Source organism: Mustela nivalis, assembly GCF_964662115.1.
Source record: "Mustela nivalis genome assembly, chromosome: 10".
In the NCBI taxonomy this organism is placed as follows: domain Eukaryota; kingdom Metazoa; phylum Chordata; class Mammalia; order Carnivora; family Mustelidae; genus Mustela; species Mustela nivalis.
Window position 1 is genome coordinate 100,697,084 of NC_139029.1, and position 22,820 is coordinate 100,719,903.

At 43.1% G+C, this 22,820-nt stretch overlaps 1 long non-coding RNA gene across 1 annotated transcript in view; it reads right to left on the minus strand.

The window, feature by feature from the left end:
- LOC309841689 overlaps positions 1-13,242 on the minus strand; it is a 34,922-nt gene extending 21,680 nt beyond the window's left edge. Inside the window, exons 1-2 of the long non-coding RNA XR_014299250.1 lie at positions 13,159-13,242; positions 12,742-12,866 (exon numbers count right to left, since the gene is read on the minus strand). This is a non-coding gene — a long non-coding RNA (uncharacterized lncRNA). The remainder of the gene's footprint in view (positions 1-12,741; positions 12,867-13,158) is intronic.
- Positions 13,243-22,820: the final 9,578 nt, after the last annotated feature.

Sequence of the window (22,820 nt, forward strand, 5' to 3'; positions counted from 1 at the left end):
CCTGTGGGAAATGTTTTGAAATATTGGGCATTCACAAAATGAAATTCTGGGGATTCATCTGCAATAAGGGCTGAAAATTTTCCGAGTGATTTTTTCCCAAATGTATGAGAAATCTTTATCCAATTGGATGTGGGGCAGATTCCCTTCTGAAGCATCCTGTTTGCATTCTCAGTGCAGGGTTTGGTAGGAAAAAAGCACTTGGGCCCAGATATCTTGCCACTTACTCATAAAGCTGTTGGGGAAGATGCACTGACAATGAGTGGTGAATCACGTCTGGGTCATTTCATGTCTAAGGTTTTAAACTATCTCCAAGTATTGCCACACACACATCTACACACACCTCACCACCAGAACCATGAGGCAGATTGCGAAAGAACTTCCGTCACATGGATGAAGCGAAAGTGGGACTTTCTCCTGACCTCCAGCATCCCTGAGGAATGCTCTCTCTCACCACCACTCACTTCTCTGATGGAAACCCTGAGGTCATTTAATCCCATCTTACATCTTGGAAACTCGGGATAACCCAATAGATGTCCCAACTCACATCCCCAAACTTTACATGAAAGAGAGAAGATGAAAAACAGACATGGAAACTTTTTTTGATTTCCAAATGCAGGAATTTTGATTACCCTGGCGAGGCACTTGGGGACTTTGCTTACTTTTTCACAATATATTACCAGTAAAAAAAAAAAAAATGCCCTTTACAATGGTACACTGTATATTTTAAATATTTTATCCTTTTTTTCAATCATTCAACAAATACATATTTAGCACTGTGCTAGGTGCTAGGAGGGAACGCTGTATCTAAGCTATGAATTAATTACAATGCAATGAAATAAATTCTATAATAGTGGCATGTGAAAAGGTGTTCATAATTAATTCTGCCTCCGGGTAGGGAAGTGGAGGAAGGTGAGTCTTAAACAGTGAGTAAGAGTTTGAAGATGAGTCAGAGCTCGGCAGGTGATGAATGGGATTTGAAGGGCATTCAAGGCAAGAGAAATGGGGAGAAGGGGAAGACACAAAAATGTGAGACTACCTGAACAGTATTTGGAGATGCACTAGTAGTCTACGATGGCTACAGCATGGGGTTCAAAGCTAGAAAACAAAGGAATAGAGAGGAAGATAAGCAGGTTTAGGCCAGCCTGTGAAGAAACAATAGACTAAGGACTATGGGTCTTCATTTTTTAGACAACAAAGAGATAAAGATAATAATGATCAAGATCAAATTGTTACATTAGGAAGGTCATTCTGATAGCACTGAAGAAAATGAACACAAAGGGTCAGGAGGGGAAGAAAGATAGAGAAAGGTCAAGATCTATTGTGAGACCTAGGATATATGTAGAAAAGATATATGTAGAATATATCACATTTACTGTCATTCTTTCTTTTTGTCTCCTCCAGTTCCCACATACAGATAACCTCCAGTTCCCCATTGTATCCCAGCTGAGAACACAATGCCTGGCATTGTGTAGGCATGCAATAAATGCCATCCACAGGTGACTTAAAGTAGGGTAACAGTGGGGATGTAAAGAAAAGGGCATATTTAAGCAATATTTTCTGTTTTCCAGGGTAGCTGCACTACCTTGCATTCCCACCAACAGTTTAAGAGGGTTCCCCTTTCTCCGCACCCTCACCAACATTTGTTGGTTTCCTGTCTTGTTAATTTTTGCCACTCTAACTGGTGTATTGTGGTATCTCACTGGTTTTGATTTGTATTTCCCCCATGGCTAGTGATGTTGAACAACACTGAATATTATGCTGCTGTTCAAGAACATGAAGAGCTCTATTATTTGCTTTCTTTTAAGTGTCCATGATATGGTTAAGGGAAAAAACACTTGCAGAAATATATGGTATTATATGATACCACCTTTTGGAAATAAAATACACAGAGAATAAAAAGAAAGAAAGAAAGAAATATCTTCTAGGGAAGATTCTAAAGAATTTGGTCTGAAGAAAATGGAAAAATCCGAAGTTTCCATGTTGTGTGACTAGTAAGGTTCTTAAGGTTTTGTTGTTGTCATTGTTGTTGTTGTTGTTTTGTTTTTTGTTGTTGTTGTTTTTTTTTAATATTGGAGGCTAAGCAAGTTGAGATAAAAAGGCAATGACTTAAGAACACATTGAGATGGAGGCATCTGTGAATCAGGGTCCTGAACTCCAGTAGACAGTTGGAAATATGCATCAGGACCTCAGAAGAGTTCATTGGCTGACTTTCACTTATCACTACTCATAGAAACAGGTGTACTAAATTATTAAAAATCTAGGTTTTTTTAACATGTGCTGAAAACTTTGTTGCCAAAGAAAAAAGTAACTAAGTAAATGAAAATTGTATTCAAAGATCCCCACTTCATTACTCATGAAATAAAGGCAAAGATGAGAGAAGGAGCCAGAGATAATCGTCCACTCCTTGATCTTTGAATCTGTCACAATGAAGTCCTCATATCTTCAGAATCCCAAGGAAAAGGTACCCATGGGTAGCAGTAGTTCTCCAACTACTAATGAGTTAGCTGGACTACTGCAGAGCATAAAAAAACAATGAATTTTCCAACAGAAAATCCTAAGATTCTTCCCTTTGTTTCCTTCTCACACACTGCTTCTAAGAATTCTCAGGTAGCAGATGCTTTCTTGTAGCCATGGAATAATGGAAATCTAAGGCCATCTGGTACCTGGAATGTATACTGCATAAAGAGTTAAAAGAACTGGATTTAGTTTCTTCTCCACCTAATTGGCCATGTGACCTTAGGCAATTCTCTTTACCCTTCTTAATCTTGGCTTTCTCACCTGTAAAATGAGACCAGTCTTGATTTTTTTCATGTGTGTGTTTATTTTCTTAAACGTTTACCACTGATCTAGATCCTTCCATACGTGTTCATTGTTAACTCATTCTTAGGTCTCTAGACTTTTGCAGGCCCAACTCCAGCTAATCAGGGACTCAAGATGAAGCTAGATGACCATTCCACTGAAAGAAACAGTACATGCCAAGGCACTTCTTTATTACTATCCTTTGGTGTATTCGACTGCCCCCAAGAAGACCTAAAAATATACACCTTCTAGTGTTTTAACTGGTGCAAATTTTGGTACCTGGAAATGAAGAGCTACCATAATAAAAACATAAAGTGTAAGGGTTGTGTGGGCCAGTCAATGGACAGAGCTGGAATGGTTGTAAGAACTTTAAGAAGAGCACTAATGAAAGCCTGAATTATCTTGAATAGACTGTCAAAATAGACTTTAAGGAGGTAGTTGGTGGGGTCTTAAAGGAAAATGAGGAAAATCTTGTTGGAAACCTGAAAAGGGGGGATCTTTGTTATACCTGGCAGAAAGTGCAGCAGCACTCTCTCCTGCAATAATATGAAAGGTAAAAAAAAAAAAAAAAAAAAAAAAAAGTACCTCGTATACTAGTTTATTTAACTAAGTTTTCCAGTCCTAGTGCTGAAGATGCCACCAGCTTCTTGTGACTGCTTATATTAAAATGTGAGAGGAGACAGATAAGCTAAAAGAAGGACTATTAAACCAAAAGAAGATGGGATGTGCTAATTCTGAAGATTCTGAGGCTTCCCAAAAGGCAAACAATACTAAACTTAGGAAACTGCTCCCACGCAAAGATCAAATCCAAGACATTCTCAGGAAACAGTGTTCTAGAGGTAAAGCCAAGAGTATATCTGTAAAATCCTTTGTTAAGACCTCTGTTAAAAGATGGGTCTTCAGGGTACTTTCAAGCAGACAAAAGGCCCTCTAAAGAGTTTAAACATTTGCCTCACGGCACCTATAAATCAAATAATATGGGTCCTAAGAAGCTTAAGGGCTTTGTCCTTCATCCATCTTAGCAGAAGCCCAAAGTAGAGAGGATTTACCTCAAAGAGATTTGTGGGTATGAGTTTGTGAAATGGAGCAAACCTCAGTGAGATTCACAGGAGGACTACAAAGTTTGAGAGAATTTTATGGCCAGAAATACTGCCAGCTTGAACTGAAAGTGACAGAAACAGTATTAAATAAAGAGGCTTCTGAACCTCCAAACTCCTACAAGCAAGAAACAGGCTGAGAAAACCACTCGGCTGCAAATGCATGGTAACTTTCATGAAAAGAGAAGGATGATTCCAAAGGAGGACTAAGACCCCAGAGAATCGAATCAAGAACTATGGAAATTCATTTCCAAGCAGGAGTAGTGCCGAGTCCAGGTCAAGGAATTTACAACTTTTGTCTGGCTGGATTTCAGAATCGCTATGAACCAGTGAGTCCTTTGTGCCTCGGTTTCCCCCTTTTCAAACAAGAGTGTCTATATTGACTGTCCTCTGCTGTGCCAACATGGTATGTTGTATGTGTAGATTATTTATTTCCTTTGTTCATCAGTCTACAAATTGAGAGGAATTATAGCCACGAAGCTGTACTTAAGGGAACAACCCCTGAGAACTTGGATCTGCTTTAGAAGATGAGGTCCTGAACTTGGGGCTGATGCTATAATGGGATGAAACTTTGGTGGGCCTTGGGAGGGGGTGAGTATATTCTGCATGGGTAGGGCAGATGAATTATCAGGACCAAAGAACAGGCTCTAGTGGCCAGATCCCAAGATGGCCATGTATGATTTTACACTTCCTGGTCCTCTCATCCCATGTAGTCCCCCTTGCACATTGCACAAAGATTTGTCTGTATGACCAATAGCATATGGCAGAAGTGATAGAATATCACTTCTGAGATGAGGTTATACAGCAATTTCTGTCCTGGGCACTCCCTCTTACTCTTTCAGACCATCCAGGGGAAATCCAGCTGCCATGTCATACACAATTTTATAGAGAGGCCTATGTGGTAAGAAACTGAAGCTTCCAGCCAACGGCCACATGAGTGACCTTGGGAAATCATCTGGCCCCAGTAGAACCTTTGGATGACTGCAGCCTTGGCCAAGAGCTGACTACAACTCATGATGGACCCCGAGCCATAATTACTCAACTGTTATTCCTGGATTTCTGACCCTCAGAAAGAGTGCTTGTTTATTTTTTTTAATATGCTAAGTTTGGGGACAGTTGTTCTGGACAATTGATAATTAAGAAGGTCCAGACAGATTTTTTTTTTCTTCTCTTATTTTTGAATTCTCAGGCAGGAGATGCTTTCTTGAAGCCATAGAACATAATGGAAACCTGGGCAGCTGTCCTAACTTGGACTTGAATAAAACTCTCTTATTCCTTTTTATTCTTTTTAAAGAAATTCTAAAAGGTTTGTTTTAAATTTAAAGGCTTTTTTTTTTTTTTTTTTTTTTTTTTTTGGATGGGACTTAATGAGCTAATTCTAAAGTATGTATGGTAACTCAAAGGCCAAGGAGAGTCAAGACACTCTTGACAAAGAAGGAAGAAACCTATTCTAAACTTTTCACACTTATTCTAAAACCACAAAAATCAAGAGAGTGCAGGCCTTAGTGCAGGAATAAACAAACAGACCAATGGAATAAAATAGTTACTTCAGAAATTTGCACCTATAAAAACACTTGATTTGTGACAAAGGCGATACTGCAGATAATTGGGAAAAGTATGATTTTTTCATAAATGGCACTGAACTAATTGGATATCCATATGGAAAAAATACACTAAACTCACCTTGTATCCTATACAAAAATCAATTCTAAGAAGAATATAGTTTTAAATGTGAAAGACAAAGATTCTAGACATTAATTTGCAGAATATTTTAATGACTGTGAGGAAAGATAGATTTCTAAAGCAGAAGTTTAAAAATGCACCAGTCATAAAGAAAATGATTGATAAAAATAGGAGCTAAAATTAAGAACATCTGCTCACCAAAAGACACAGTTAAGAGCTACAAAGGCAAGTCACAAAATAAAACAAGGTATCAGCAATTTATGTAATTGACAAAGGGTTTGCATTCAGAAAAAAATATATATATTAAGAATTCCTATGTGTTAAAAAAAAAAAAAAAGGTATACAGCCTAATAGAAAAATGGGGAAGAGATCTGAACAGGCACTCTACAAAGGATAATACCCAAACGTCCAGTAAATAGGAAAAGTTGTTCAGCTTTATCAGTCATCCAGAAAACACAAAATAAAACCACAATGAGATTGCTAGCTTTGTCTTTCCACCAGCATGGCTAATATTTGAGTAAGTAAAAATAATTAGTGTTGGTAAGAATTTGGAGCAACATAATTTCTCACTGCTGGCGGTTGCATAAATTGGTATAACCACTCTGGAAAATCATTTGACATTACGTAGTAAGATAAAGACACTAATAACCCTATAACCTATACATATACCCAAGAGTCACAATCAAGAATGTTCATAGTAACATTACTTTCTTTGTAATAGCCCAAACTAAAAGTAACATAAATGTCTATCAACAATAAATATGTATAAGTAAATTATGGTGTATGTGTACACTCTAACATTATACAGCAATGAAACTTACTAACCCAAGGTTAACATTTAACAACATGAATGAGAACAGAAACCAGGCACAAAAGAAAAATTAGGACACAGTTCTACTAGATAACCTTCAAAACAGGCAAAACTAAACTTACAGCATTAGAAGTCAGTTGTTAACTTTGAGGAAATTTCTAGTGTGCAGACAGATGAGTGGGCACAAAAGACGTGCTAACAGTGTTCTTTTTCTTACCTGGTGGGAGTTACACAGGTATTTGTTTTCTTATAATTTCCGGAGTACATTTGTTTTTTTATTAAAATGTATATACAGTATCTATATTGTGTATATGTACATATATTTCTGTATGTGTTACAGCTCTTAATAAAAAAGTTAAAATTAATTAAGTGCCTATTATGTAGCAAGGACTCAGAAAATAGTTTCTACTATTCTCTCAGCACTCCCCACCCCTGAGCATATACATAGACTTTCTTCTCCCAAAGAACCCTGCACGGAAAATTACAAGCTGTCACAGGCAAATGCTGACCTTCCTCTCCCTCCCTATTTGCGACCAGGTTCCAGATGATGGGAGGGACCCAGAAGCAGATTCCTTCATCGTTTTACCAGGCTCAGACTAAGTGAGGACCCACAGGCATCCGCATACACCACTGCTGTCTGTCCCACAACTTTGTAAACGGATGCAACCAGTCTGGAGGGTAACTTAGCACTGCTAGTGAAGTCGAAGATGCACATTTCCAGTGACCCACCAATTCTACTTCTAAATACACATCTCAGAGGTGTTTTTGCACAGTACATGGGTACAAAGGTATTTAACATAGCATATGTGTAGCGGAAAAGAAGAGAAGAAAAAAACCTGGAAGAATCTCAATATCCATCAGTGTAGGCCCAGGTAAATAAATAAAAGAGTAGTTATGCAATGAGCAGTTGTTACAATGAATGAACTAGATCTAATTTATTAACATTTTTGAGATAAATCTCAAAAATAAATAGTGGAGGAAAAAGACAAGTTGTAGTAGGATGCCCTTTATATACATTGAAGCATTCAAGACAATGCATGTGGCTTATGAGGGTGTAACAAAATTACAGAGAGAGGACAAGAAAGTGGTTATTTGTGAGATGGGAAGGTACTGGGATTTGGGGAAGCAGGCTATAGCTGAATTTCTAATACTTTGTTTCCGTAACTAAGTATCTTAAACAAATATGGGAAAATAGTAATGATTGCTTAAATCTGGTGGTGGATATATTAGGTATCTATTGCATTATTGTGTGGTTTTATGTTTGAAATATTGTCTAACTTTGAAAAAAATAATGGATATAAATCACCACTCTGAAAACATTCTTCAGGCTTCTTCCTCTTTGACAAAGGATCAGTTGTCTGATTCTGCCAGACTTTCCTTCTTCTTCAAGAAGCAAATGGAAATTTGATGAAGAACAAAAGTTGGCAGTAGGGTCATCAACTCTCCTCCAGGCTGTTCCTGACACAGAAGCATCTCTGACCTTGGCAGACCCCCCTTCACCATGGAAAGCTGATCTGTAAAGACAACATCCTCCTTGCTTTCTGGCTTCAGATGATGTTTGGTAAATGGGAGGCAGAAGCAGAGATGGTTACAAGGGAAGAATAAAAAAGACCAGGTATTTATTCCCTGGCTTCCTCCTGTAGTCCTACATGTTGGAAGTGGCTGTCTGTCTCTACTGAAGGCCATATCTCCCAAATGTGGGCCTCTCCTGAGTTCTGCTGTGGTTCTCACTAGGTTAGAGAATCCCCCAGCCTCCTCTTTCTTCTTCAGGCCTGGGAGGGCACAAGTGCTCCTCTTTGTCACTAGCCCCCCTGGCTTTACCATCACTCCTGGTTTCCCTTCATTCTGACCTCATCTTAAAAATAGTCCCCTCCTTAAGCTCTTTTTTTCCCCACTTGAATGTGCCTTCTCTTTCCTACTTGGCACCCTGACCTCATGGAGCAGTGGGACCTTCACTACACACATGGAGGACTGGGAGAATCCAAGTCCTCAGACTAAGTGCACAGATAAGGTTCAAACCTAAGCAAAGGCTTGAATGAGGAGCAGAAATTTGTCAGTTGATCAGAGAATTATGATGGGGGTGGGGGAGGATGACAAGAGTTTTAACACTGAGGGAACAACTTCTGGAAAGTCTTTTGTATGAGGGTGACCACACATAATTGCCAATATTAGACTATTTTCTGACATATTAAAAAAAAGTCAACTTCATATGATTCCATCTAATAATGGGATTCAAGTTATGATAATGTTCATGATGGTCAGTCGATGATGACTACAATGACCCCTTGGGAGGGAGCCTACAGGAGCAAGAAAAATCAAAAATGACCTTGTCCCCAGAATAGTAAATGGCAAGGAAGGATGGGAATAACATTAATCTGAAGAGGATGAAAATAATCTTTGCAAAGAGGGATAAAATGTTCTATGTATTATTTCTATTCAAACAGAACCTCGTGTCTCCTTCTGGTTCTTCTTATATCGGCATTTGCAGTCAAGTTCTTACAAAAAAAGTTAAATGCATACAGGTTTCCATATCTTGAGCCATAGCCTTGAGGGTAGACATGTCTTTAATATTCTAGCCTCTCCTCTCAAGGATTAAAAACATAATGAGGCATAGGAGTTAAGAGTCTTGCTCAGGATTACACAACCGTGTGATCCTCCAATTGGATGTCTTGATAATGGAAAACTTTTAGAAGGAATGAGTTTGGGATGATTCCAATGACACAATTCTATGGAGAGAGGGTGAAGGTCATTACAGAGTAGAGTCAAGCCCTGATAGAGACGAAGGAATACAAAGTTGCCTGGGGAGAGAGGCTGCTGAGAGCCAATTAGCTTGGCTGGAAGAGCAAAGAACGAACATGGCGGACTATTTCCTTTTATTAATCTTATCCTTGGACCCAAATTAATTTTTTTTAGACTTGTCAGGCTGACCAAATTTATTATAAACCTTCCCAGCTTTGGGAAGAATTAAAAGATGGATGATGTATTTTTCCTGAGCTCATTCCCAGGCCCATAGTGATGCTTTCAGAACTAATATTTTGACATTTAGTAAGCCAGGGAAATTAGGCCATAGGCCCTGTAGTTGACATTAGACAATTAAAAAAAAATAAATGCTGGTAATATTCAAAGTTGGAGCTGTTTTCATCTCGTAAGTTCTCCCCTGACATTTGAGTTAATATATATTCTGGAGCCAGATTTTCAGAAGCCTGTGTCAAGGGTGAGAACAGCCTCTTTGGATTGTGCACAGGTGGGAGAACTTGACTATCCACAAAGCCCCAGGCTTTATGTGAGGGTCCCGCTTGGTGTAGTGTCTGGGCCTTTCGAAGCACTACTCAGACCATTATAAGCAAGGACTGCGGTGGAACTTTGTGCTTTGAGAATAAAGAGTAAAGTGAACTCTTACAGTAGTGGGGAGTGGGGAAGCGGAGGGCTTGGTGGCTAAGCCCGACACCAGGTTGAGGAACTTCCAGACACACCTGTCTTGGTAGACAGTTATGAACAACAGGAGTATTCCCAGCCAGGAAGAACGGTAATATAGATAGATTAAAGTCCTCCAGGAGGATGTCACTCCTGAGACGACTGTCTGTTGGCTCAACAGAAATTGGCAGACCGGTTGTGGTCTCTAGGAGTTCTATTTACAAATACAGTACTGAATTACTTACTTCAGAACTAAATCACCAATTGTGACCCCATTCCTAAGCTTTTGGGCAGAACTGGAAAATGACCACAAGTCAACAAAATAATCAAGGAATTGTCCCCTGGAGGGGACCTTGGCTGATTATCTGGTTTTTAATTATCACGCTGAAAATGAGAAAGCACGAGCCCAGAGATAGCTAATGACTTGCTCAAGGTCCTAAAACTAGGAGGTACAGTTTTGCACTCAGTTGCAAGTCTCTCAACGACTAGGAGCAACTCCTGGGTCTTCCTTCAGTATATAGTCTGCCAACTCGGTGCCCAGAGACTTTTTCATCCTCTTTTCTTATGCAAATATGTTCCTCTTCTTTTTTCAATTATTTCTGTCCTATGACTTTGTTCTTGTGTTCTTGAAAGAGATTGCATGCATCTTAAAATTAGTACTGGTGTGATTCAGGTCACATTTATTCAGGGTCTCTAAGTGCCAGGCCTTGTGCACATATTAAGCTCTCAGTCAATATTTATTAAACCAGACTGTATATAGGAAGCCATTATAGCATCAGCACATGGAAGAAGAGAAAATGTGGAGGACAGGAATGGGACATATAACCATGCTACTACACCGGTCATGACATAATTCGGTCCTAAAAGATGTGGTGGTCATGATAGGAATAAAAATCAAAGGAAAAAATGTGGCATTCATTTCAGAGTAAAATTGGATTCAGGAGAGAAGAAAAAGAGAGGAATGATAAATCATATTTTACACATTTCAAATGTAAGGTACCAACTGAGCATGCATTTGGAGAAGTCCCACAAACAGGGTGAAATGCACAAGTGGGACTCAGGCAGGAGTCAAGACCAGAGTCTAGAGAGAAGATGGTTTAAATAGTGGAAGCAGAGCTTGCCTTTCTAGAAGTTAGCCCAACTCTCTGCTAACAATCTCCAACTGCTTTGAAATATTTGAATTAGATCAAGGACTGACAAAGATAGCAAAAATAGACAAAGTGAATAGGACAAGACTACTAACCATGCAGTCTACCCCAGAAGCAAGGCCAACCCTTGCCCGTTAACCCAGCCAGTGTTCTTTCTACCCAGCATTCCAAATGACCTGTCTCCTTCAGGAAGGCCTCCTGGTTTTAATGAGATCCACTAGCTTCCCTGTCTCTTTTCCTAGATTTGTGCATGTCCGTCATCCCAATGGTTCTATTAGTGGTCTACATGGGCACTTCATGGTAAGTATTTTCTGATGATGCTGACGGTCGCCACACCACCTATGTACCCATCTCTCCTCCTTTAGTTGCCCATCCTTCCACTGTTGTGCCCTTTCTCAACCCCTGCTCCCAACACCCTTTCCCTCCAGGCTCCTTGAAGCTCTCATATCTACCTGTATCCCTGATAAGTTCCAGCAAAGAATGAGTTTTATAAAACAAAATTTTAAAAATGGATTTATGTCACAAAGGAGAAACCTGATTAAAATAGATTTTGGCTTTGTAAATACTCTGCATATGTTAAAGCTACTCCCTAAATGTGGCAAATAACTCTGTTTGATAAACCTCTAACTCAATCTCATTTTAAATATTTGTAAAATTTCCTCTAGAACATGCAGCCATGGCTGGTGGCACTGATGATCAAAATAGAAGCAAGGAAATTGGATGAAAACAGCAGACCACTAAGGCCACCCAAGTGGGGATGCCAAACCACAGAGGAGCAGGAAGCTTCAGGGACACAGCCCTCTGGGAAAACCTTCAGCTTCCTCTTTTCCAGAACACAAATGTAGACATAGCATGGTTTATCTTATCATGGAAGGGGTTCTTGGCTCAAATACTGGAAAGTCAGGGGCTTTGTACACTGAACCCCAACAGCACCACAGTTTACTACCAACAACCATCAGTATGTTGGAACTCAATGTCTCCTCGATTACCCAAACCTGCAAAACCTTCCCCAAAACGTCATATTACTGAGTCTTATGAGGAAGTACTTGAAATCTGAAATTCTCAAAGAATACGACTTAAGGAGTCATTCTTCTGTGTGCTTAGCAATTTCCGGTCGATCCATCACACCTGCTGAGTACCAGTGTGAAATGAGCAATTGAAGCCATCTCAACCATTCCTTGGCTTGGCACTTATGTGAAGATAAGGAGGTTTCCCCACAGAACATTTCCCACCACAGCAGCTAACAATAGCGTCTTGTCTCCTAAAGCAGCCCCTCCAGTAAGAGCCCAGGCCAGACCCCACCACACCCAGTAATGGGAACTCTGCTGACAAATGCTTCTCATCTGAACCCAATCAGTTTATAGGGCATTATACAGAACTACGAATGCATTCCATATGGGCTCCATCTTTGAAATTCTGAAGCCTCAGCCCCAAGCCAAAATCATATTACTACCATTGTTGTTGTTGTTCAACATTTGTTCTTTTTACAAGCGCAGAGTGCAGCCCAATCATTTCATTAAGGTCTTATCATCTGGAGCCCAGTCCCTGTGCAGAGACTGACAACAGAGGTGAGCTGGAGAAGTGCATTGGCCTTGGTGCAGCCCTGGTATTCTTTCCTCACCCAACCCACTCGTGCCCCCACCTCATACCTTCCAAAGGAAGGGCTTGGCCTGAGGTCCATGTGAAGTTTGGTTCACAGAGCTGCCCTCGTGCATAAATAATAGTGCATGCAGCAAAAGCAGAGACAGTTCTGATCCCTCTGAATGCTGTGGGGACTGGTGGTACTCACAACCTTCAGGTCACAGCAAGGAATGAGGACAGAAAGATGAACTGGAGTGCTCCTCTTCTCTCTTGGGGAGGATGTCTGCCAGCTGGGGAAGATGATGGTCTGTGCATCTGTGCCTGTTGGAGAACCTTCCAAGAAGAGGATAATCAGCTAGGTGATTTCTGGAGGGCAGTGGCCCAATTCCAGCATTATCCCCAACTGTTTCTAAAATTCCAGGCAAATAGTACCTTCCCCACCTCTGTACCTAGTCTAGTGCACTCAGGCCAAGTTCACGGGTGCATCAGTGCACTTGAGCATTTCAAATCATTTTGATAGTAACCTAAACAAAAGGGACCTGGAAAGTGAATTTTCTGCCAGTAAAATCTTTCAGAGTCCAAAAGAACAGATCCATCCTTTGGGAGGAGTTCTCCCTGCACCCACCTGTGTCCACCATCCATGCTCAGCGTGGCTCAGAATCCAGGCTTCCGGAAGCGTGTCTGCACTGTTCATATCAAACATTTGCAGCTTTCCCAGTGCACTAAAAAAATGTGAGCACAGAAAGACTTTTCTCAGTTGCAGGCATTTCTCCCATAAACCTTTGTTCCACCCTTGGTGCCTGTTACCACTTGCCTATTAGCTGCAGCTAGTATAAGACAAAATAAATGAATGAATAGACATTATTAATGAGAAGCTCAGAAACAAACACTCGCATCCTTCAGCAGTTTGCTCTCTTGTGGCCTGGGCCGCTAGTGTTTGTGGTTTAATATGATCATGTTTGCTGGGGGACATCACTCCTTGATCATTTGAAGGAACTCAAGAGATCATATTTTATGTCATTTGGGGAGGGAAAAAAAAAAACCAGATAGACTCCATAACAAGAACTGTGGAAGGGATTTTGAGCCTGGTCATGTTCCCTCCCTAGGCAAGTTCTTCTACTGACCTGATCGCTCTAGCCTCAGTTTCCATAGCAGCACAATAAAGAGTAGGCAATTGATGGGGGAACATTCTGAGGACTAAATGTGACCATGTGTTAGTGTGCCCGGTGCAAGGCAGGCACTCAGTAAATGTCAGTGACTGTTACTATCTGGATGAATGAATGTGCATTTTAAATATCTCTAGCCCAGTTCCTCACACTTGCAAGGTGATCCACAAATGCCACTCCTTTCCCTTCCCTGCAGCCAGAGGGCTGTTATGCGGCAGCTGCTCTGCCCTCAGACCTCGCTGAGCTCTGGGAAGTGCTTCACACCACTTAGCTTCAACGCTGGTTTGTGAGCTCCCGCCCAGAGCCACCAGCTCCTGACAGCCAGGAACAGCCCCCAGAGAGCCCCAGGGACATGAAGCTCAAGTACAGGAGAAGCCCCAGCGAGAGAAAGTGTCTGCACACCTACAACCAAACCTATCCTGTCCAGGCCAAACCCTGCCGTTTCCTCAAAAGATGGCCCAGAGCTCTCTCACAAGGGGTCCACCCAGGCCCCAGGGTCACCCTCTCACAGCTTTGTCTGGACCAGACCCAGTAGTCTGGCACTCCTGGACCTTTAATCACATGCAAAAAAATGTAAATGGTTCTGCCTGAAACAAAAAACTAAGCCCTTGGAGATGCACAGCCTGGCACTCATCACAAGGGGTTAATCAGTTGGCAGGAGAGCACAAATGGGAAAGGCTCTTCCTGAAGAGAGAAAAGCTGGCTGGGCCAGAGTGCTGGCCCCCAGCCCCCTCCCCAAAGTGGTTCCATTTTTGGCTCCCTTAAGATGAATCTGTTTAAACAAGATTAAACAAGCATGGAATTTGGGAGGGAAAAGGATGAAATTTAATAATAATTTTTAAAAAGGCAAGAGAATTTCTCTTACCTAAAGACCCAACACAAATCTTAACTGTAAAAACCAGGGGCGCCTGGGTAGCTCAGTGGGTTAAAGCCTCTACCTTCAACTCAGGTCATGATCTCAGGGTCCTGGGATCGAGCCCCGCGCTGGACTCTCTGTTCAGCCGGGAGTCTGCCTCCCCCACCACCTTCCTGCCTCTCTGCCTACTTGTGATCTCTGCCTGTCAAATAAATAAATAAATAATCTAAAACAAAACAAAACAAACTCTTGTTTAAAAATAAATAAATAAATAAACTGCCAAAGCCAGCGTCAGCCCTTAGCAGCTGAAAACAAAAAACCAACTTCCAGGCTGAAAGTGTTAGTGTCCAAGGGAAATTAATTTCCTGGGGCTAACATATGACAGAAGAATTACAAAGGAAAAATGAACCCAGAGTCACCACCTTCACTTTGCTTTAGAGAAGAAGGAGAAGGAGAGGGCGGGGGGGAAGGGGAAGGGGGAGGGGAAGGTGAAGGGATCGGGGAGGAGAGGAAGAAGGAGAGGAAGGAAGGATTCACGGTCAGATTCCTGATTCATACCTTCATCAGTTTAGTCATTCAACAGATATTTTCCAGACATCTACTCCTTGCCAGGCACCATGCTAGGCACTGGGGCTACAATCGGGAACCTGATGGAAATGATGCCTTCCTTCAAGAAACTTCAAGACTCATGGGGCAAGAGGCTTATAAACTCTTATACACCCATCACACTGGGTGCTGTGCAAACAGAGGTAACGTGGTTGGCCCTGCTCAGAGGGGTTATTGAGGTACTGCTTCAGGTGAGAGATGACATTTACCCCAGACCTTAAAGAAGGAGTAGGGGGTTTTTTTAGGAAGAAGAGAATCAGGAGCTTTTTAAATAGTGCCCAGAGGTGCCCCTGGGCACACCTCATGCTGGGTCCTCCCTGGGGAGGAAAGATAGCTGTGTTTACACTGCCAAAGCTTATCCTCCCATTTTCCGGAGCGCCAACTTTGCCCTGTGCATACTGGAGCTTCTCAGAAGGCAGAATGACATCATGAAGAGAGCACTGGATTGAGAGCCAAGAAACCAAAGGATCTGCCATTTCCTAACTGTGTGACTTTGGGTAAGGGAATGTCCCACTCTGATCCTCAGTTTCCTTCTCTGTCAGATGAGAGCATTAAGCAGAATAATTTTTTTTTTTTTTTCTGAGAGGTGAAATAAGTTGAGGCTGGAAGCATGGTGTAGAAGCAGGTTGTGAAGCCGTCTGACTGATGTCATCCAGACCCTGTACATCCGTGCACAAGCAATCACATCCTTCTAACCTATCCTCCATTTGTCCACCAAACAGTGATGGGATTAAAGTGCTTCTGGGATCCAAAGCCCCTGTAGGATAAAGCTAAAACTCCTCAGCATCGAAGAGAAAGACGCTTCTATCTCCATAGTCTCACAACACAAACATTATAACTAGATGTTCCAGCACTGACAGCCCCAGTGCTCCTAATACATGATGCGGCCTCACCTATCTGCTCCTTGCCCACAGGGCTTCAGCTGTCTGAAATGCCCTTTCCCCACCCTTGCTCACTTGGTAAACCCCTGTTCACTCTTTAAAGCTTTCTCAAGAATGGCCACAGCAGGGGTGCTGGGTGGCTCAGTCAGTTAAGCGGCCAACTCTTGCTTTCAGCTCAGGTCATGGTCTTAGGGTTGTGAGATCAAACCCCAGGTCAGGCTCTATCCAGCCAGGAGTCCGCTTGAGAATTCTCTTTCCCTCTCCCTCTGTCCCTCTTCCCACCACGCATACTCTCTCTCCCAAAAATAAATTTTAAAGTTTAGAAAGAAAAAGCAAAATGATCTCCTCAGCAAAGCTCCTTATACTTCTACCCACACCTGGGACACTGGATATAACTACTGGCTTACATGACTCTCCCCACAGAAGAGGAACTTTTCAAAAACAAGGGCTCTGAGAAAATGCAAATCAAAACCACAGTGAGATGCTGTGCCATGCCAGCCAGAATGGATGGTATCAAAAAGCTAAGAAATAACTAGCATCGGTGAGGATATGGAGAGAAACTTTGTGCTGTTGGTGAGAATATGAATGGGGGCAGCCACTGTGGAAGACAGTATGGATTTTCCTCAAAAATTTAAATCTAGAATTACCATATGATCCAGAAATTCTACTACTGAATGCTTACCTAAAGAAAGCAAAAACATTAATTTGAAAAACATATGCACCCTTATGTTCATATAGCATTATTTACAATAGACAAGGTACAGAGGCAACCAAGTGTCCATTGATAGATGAGTGGATAAAGAAGATATGATATATCCATACATCAACACACAATGGAATACTACACACCCATAAAAAAGAGCAAGCTCTCGCCATGTGCAACAACATGGATGGACCTGATATATTCTACTAAGTAAAATAAGTCTGAAGAAGACAAATATCATATGATTTTACTTATAGGGAAATACAAAAAAAAAAAAAACAACAGAAATGGACTTATAATTACAGAGAACAAACTAAGTGACCAGAGGGGAGGCGGAGTGGATGAAACAGGTGAAGGGGATTAAGAAGTTCAAACTCCCAATTGCAAAAAAAAGACATCATAGAGATGAAAAGCACAGCATAGGGAATATAGTCAAGAAGACTGTAATAACTGTGTATGGTGACAGATGGTGACTACACTTACCATGGTGAGCATTACATAATGTACAGAATTGTCAAATCACTATTTTGTGCACCTGAAACTAATGTTCCATTGCATATGAACTATACCTTGATACTAAAACATTTTTAAAGAACGGAAAGGTTTTAAAAAGAGAGAACAAGGACTGTGTCTCAGTGCCACTCATCCCCTAGCTCCTAGGACTGTCCCCAGACATAGAATGCCTGCAGCAGACATCGGTAGAGCTGATCGCCTACAATTTTATTTAACTCTTCTAATCGTATGCACAATAATGTGGGATGCTCCTTCGACAGTCTTTTGGAACTGGTGTCCCTCAGAGCCAAGTTAGATGCCAGGAGAGAACTGCCCAGCATAGTTTGGAGGCCCATCACCTTGTCATGCCCAGCTTCTCATAACCGAACATCAGACCATGGGAGGACAGGTGAGAGGGTGGGCCCCTGACACTTGCCCAGCAATCTGTCACTTTCATATTATTTTCATTTCCTAGAAGCTATTGCAACCCTCCTTCCAGAGCATAACGTCTCCCCAGCCTGGAGTGCTGCTTACCCAGATTCAGTGGTCGCACCACGTCCTGTGGGAGCCTAGCTTGTTCTGGACTGATTATCAGAAACTGCTTCCTCACATCTTCCATATGATTCTGGAGTTTCCTTTGCTCCTGTTGCAGTAACATTTCATTCCAGAGAAACAGTCTCAAGACCAAGAAGAGGTAAAGATGTGATTCAAAAAGAGGCAGGAATTTCTCAGAGATCATCAAAAAGCCATCGAATCATCAACTACAAACAAGGTCTCACAATCCACTTTCTACATAACGCTGTTTTGATCTCCTACTCTGTGCAGAAACCCTTAAAACTCTCCGTTTTAACCATTCCCAACAAGCCTGCCAGTGGACTCCAGCCTCTTGCTCAACCCCTCCTCCCAGCCCCACCTGCCCTCTGACTGTACAACTCTCAGGAATAATCTTAACCTCTTTGGCTCTTTTACCTTCTGCTATTTTCTCCTTTAACCCCACTCCCCAGATTCTGTACTTCAAAAGAAGGCCCAGAAGCTTCCTTGATTTTGAAAGCACTGATATGTTCTATTCCTCTATCACACAGTGGTGGAAATAGAAGCAGGCACAGGACAGGAAGCTGTCACATGTTCCCTTTGTCTTTTCTTCTGCTGTCCCCACAGCCCCCGGTGCTTCATCGGACCCCAAATGCCACAACCATTCTGATTACCTCCTTTTAATACTGGATACTGTCCTTGGATAATTCCCATTGTCTTCAAAAGGACATGCCCTTGACTGAACACAGTAATTCAAGTGCGATTTCACAACAGAGTGCTGTGGAACTTCTGTGCAGAAGAAACTCCACGAACGAAGCTAAAGAATGCACTGCTTTTTCAACATTCTCTACAATTGCAAGTATTGCCCAGTTCAAAGCTGGACACCAGCGTTCAGAGGTGGGTGCTGCTCTCCGCAGGGAGGTGAGCTGGGGGTGGTAAGTTGATGCGTGTGCACCTTAGCAGGTCAGAAGGGACTGAGCATTCACAGACCCACTACCCTCTGTGTGACTGGAGGGGCTCTGCGGGCGTCCCCACCCCTCCCACCAAACCATGCCCACACCAGGGCACATTCCACGTGACTCAAAGGCACTGAAAGCAATTATGATGCCACCATGTCAATAGGAGGCCGACACCCTCAAACTTGCTACAATTAGGGTTTTAGCCTGAGTGAGTCCAGATGTTACTGGCTATCACTAAAGGAGGGAAGGAGAGGTGTGAGTCCGCGACAGTTTAGGGTTGTGGTATCCATCCAAGGGGGCATGGGGTAAAGGAAGGGTGGTGAGAAATACAAAGTATGCATCTACCAGGAGTGACGGGAGGCTGGTAAGGGTGGCAGAGCCCCCATGGCTGCCGGGGAACTTGCCTTGGGAAGCTATGTAAGGAGGAGCCAGCCTCTGCGGGGCTCCCAGCGAAGCACACGGCGACAGTGCCCTCTAGCGGGAGCACCAAGCGCTCACCCCACTCTGTGCTGCCCAGAGCGGCTGGCATCTAGGGATCTGTCACCTTCTCTGGGCACGCAGCCACAGATACTGCTGGAGTCCCCACCACATGCTAAACAGCACCACAGACAAGCGCGTGAGACATCATCACTCCCTCAAGAGGGTATCAGTCTGGCTGGGGAGGCCAGACAAGTCATGGGGGGGGTGGTGTGTGTGTGTGTGTGTGTGTGTGTGTGTGTGTGTGTGCGCCTGGCCTCACAGAGGCAGAAGGTGTGGCACAGGAAGGTCTTTCCTGAGACTGGTGACCCTCAGGCTGAGATGTGTGCCAGACAGGTAAGTGGGAAACAGGCCTTCCAGACACACTAGCACAGACTGAAGGTGTTCTGGTCCCCCTGAGAGAAAGAGAATGTGGGGGCCACAGCCAGAGAAGAAGCCGGAGAGGGGGAAATTGGGTCAGATAAAGGAAGTTTGACCTTCATCCCAAAGGTGAAAGAAGCCAGAGAAACATAAATCAGTTTTACAGATTTAAAAGGATTTCTCTGGGCGCACCTGGGTGGCTCAGTCCTTAGGCGTCTGCCTTCGGCTTGGGCCGTGATCCCAGGGTCCTGGGATCGAGCACCGCATCAGGCTCCCTGCTCTGTGGGAAGCCTGCTTCTCCCTCTCCCACTCCCCCTGCTTGTATTCCTCTCTCACTGTCTCTGTCAAACAAATAAAAAAAAAATTTTTTAATCAATAAATAAAAATAAAAGGATTTCTCTGGTAAAGGGGGCGGAAGTGGAAGCGCAAGGAAAAACCAAGGGCCTAAACCAAAGATGTCGAAGGCGTGGAGGAGGAGGTATGAAGGGCAGAGGGTCTACAGGCCTGGGCTGTGGGTGGGGTGCAAGGATAAAGGACACAGGTTAGCGTGACCATGATGTCACCCAGAAAGAGAAGGAGCAGATCAGGATGCAAGAAGGTAAGCTCAGTTCTGAACAGGTAGAATTGGATGTGCCTGAGGGACAGTCCCAAGGAAAGTTCTGGAAGGCAGCTGTTCATTGACTATCCAGTCTGGAGCACTGGGGACTGATTTGGGGGTTGGGAATAATCTGTGGCCCTGGAAGGGAAACTGTCTCAACGTGCACAGTCTATGTGAAGAGAGGAGAGAGCTGAGGACAGACCCTCAGGGAAAGCTCATTTGTAAGAAGCTGGCAGAAGAAATATGGCCACCAGGGAGGCTAAGAGGAATGACTGATGTGGAAGGAGAACCAGAAAGGACTGAAGCCATGGAGGAGAGCTTCAGGAAGCCTGTGATCCGTCTTGTCCTGTGGTCTAACACACTCTTTTAAACTTGGATTCTGAAAATATCAGTCTTTTTCCTTCTACCACTCAGCATCCAGGGCTACCCAGGTACAATATCTTCTAGAGGATGCAAACCCTTGGTGTGATAACACTTCTCACAGGACAATAGGAATTCAATAAAACCATTTACGGAGTACACCTAGAAAATTGCCCTGCACATAGTACACAAGGCTAGCTCCCTCCCCCACTTTGATAAAACAATAAGGAAAATAAATCTAACAGAATATAGACCCGCATTGGATTAGCTGATGTGGGCTGACCAGGTCATAGCTCACACCCCTGAACAGGGTAACGGAGAGTGGGCTCAGCTCCTGTGGGCAAATCTCCATCAAGCAGACATTGTGATTGGGGGCTCATGCATTCAGCTAGGGGTCAGAAATTGGGTCCTGAGAGTTAGACCCATTAGTGACCTCAGTGATCCATCACAGCAGTGGTAGGAGGTAAGTATTATCATTATTCCCTATTTACAGATGAGGACATTGAATTTCTAAAGATTACGGAATTCTCCAAATGCCACACATTCTTTCTCAGGAACCGGGGTCTGTTTTTAAACTATGTCATCCCCAGTGTCCTTGAAGATTTAGGAGGACTAGAGAGGAACACGCATGCACACACACTGACTACTGGACAGCCGCCACTCTGAGCAGCCCAATCTTTTCTTAGGTCCGCAGTTAGTTCATCACCTTGTCCTTTTTCAGCTGCGCTCTTTCCTCAGTTTCTCAATCTAGAAGTGGGAGAAAACAACCTATGCCTCCTACTTCCCTCCAGGGAGTGGTCCTGATGAGACTATGTCTGGATTGTTGGCTTGGAGAGAGAGAAGGCCAGTCCCGCTCCTGACTTCCAGAGGATATGCAGATCCAGAAGTACAAGCCGATGTCACGATGGCTGCCTGATCATGGGGCTCATATCTGAGACCTAGAGCAAAAGAGCAGGGGGGAGGTTGCGGTCCATGACGGTTCCCCATAGGGAGCAGCAAGGAAATAAAAGCTCAGTTTCAATGGTAGACTCTCAAAAGGAAAGGTGGTAGCCCAGCAGGCCAGTCACAGCCAAATTCTAGTAAGATCTGTAAATCATCCTATGGCTCTTGGAACACAGGCCCTTTACTCTACCCTCACCCCCCACCTTATCCCTACTTCTGGTTTTAATCTCACCCTAAGTCCAAGTTCTGAATTTAAACAAAGAAGCTGGGACATCTTTATTGAACTTAATGCTCCTGATGGGGTTCCTCAGAAATATCTCGTGCCTCGAGTTTATTAATCTCACATTTTCTTCATTACTTATCCTATGTCCTTCTCCTACCTCACTGTCTCACTGCCCTCCTCTTTCTCTAACATCTACACACACACACACACACACACACACACACACACACATGCACACGCGTACATACACACACCTCTACCCACTCCAAGCAGTCCAAAGAAGTGAGCCACCTGAAGGGCCCCTTAGCACCTTAGCCTGCAGAAACAACACTCATGCGCCTGGAATGTTCCCTGGCCACCTCTTTGCCAAGCTTATCTCTTTCTCCAATCTATCTGCTCCTGAAAGCCCACTTCCTCTGCAAGGTCTTCTGAGATTAATCACATAAGCAGTTGCCCCTGCCCCACCCTGCCTCAATCTGTACCTTAAAGCGGTTCCCGCAAGCTACTTTCTTACCTCAATTATTCATTCATCACTTTTTCTAACCCCGAAAATGCACTTAACCTTTATGTGTAAATCATGTTTATTCTCCACTGGCACGTTATGAAACTTTCTGATGCCTTCCCATGAGCATGTGTGTGTCCATACTCATCTGTCAGTGTGGCAGGGAGGAGGAGCTCTCCGTGCAGCACCAGACGGGCATTAACAAGGAATTTGTGAAGATGGCAACAACACAGATCACATTCAACAATTATTTACTGGGCTGCCCAATCTGCCCATCAGTATGCTAATTTGGTTGGGGTTAGGGTTGTGATAGAGCCGGTAAAAACGATAAAGCAAAATCCTTACAAGAAGAACATAATATCAAATCTTGGGTGTCATTGTTCCCATTTTACAGATGGGAAAATAGAGGTTCAGAGGTGTTCACAGCTTGCCAAAGGTCCCACAGCACAGAGTACCCAGGCAGGAGCTCCTAACTCCAGCCCCAGGGTTCAGGGAAACAAAGAAAGCAATACACTGACAACACAAACACAAACCTCCAAAGGCAGTGAACAAAAGGGTAGGTGGTCGGGGGTTAAAGGGTATGTAGAGATGACATGTGTGAAACATGTTTGAAGTGAAGAGGAATCCACCT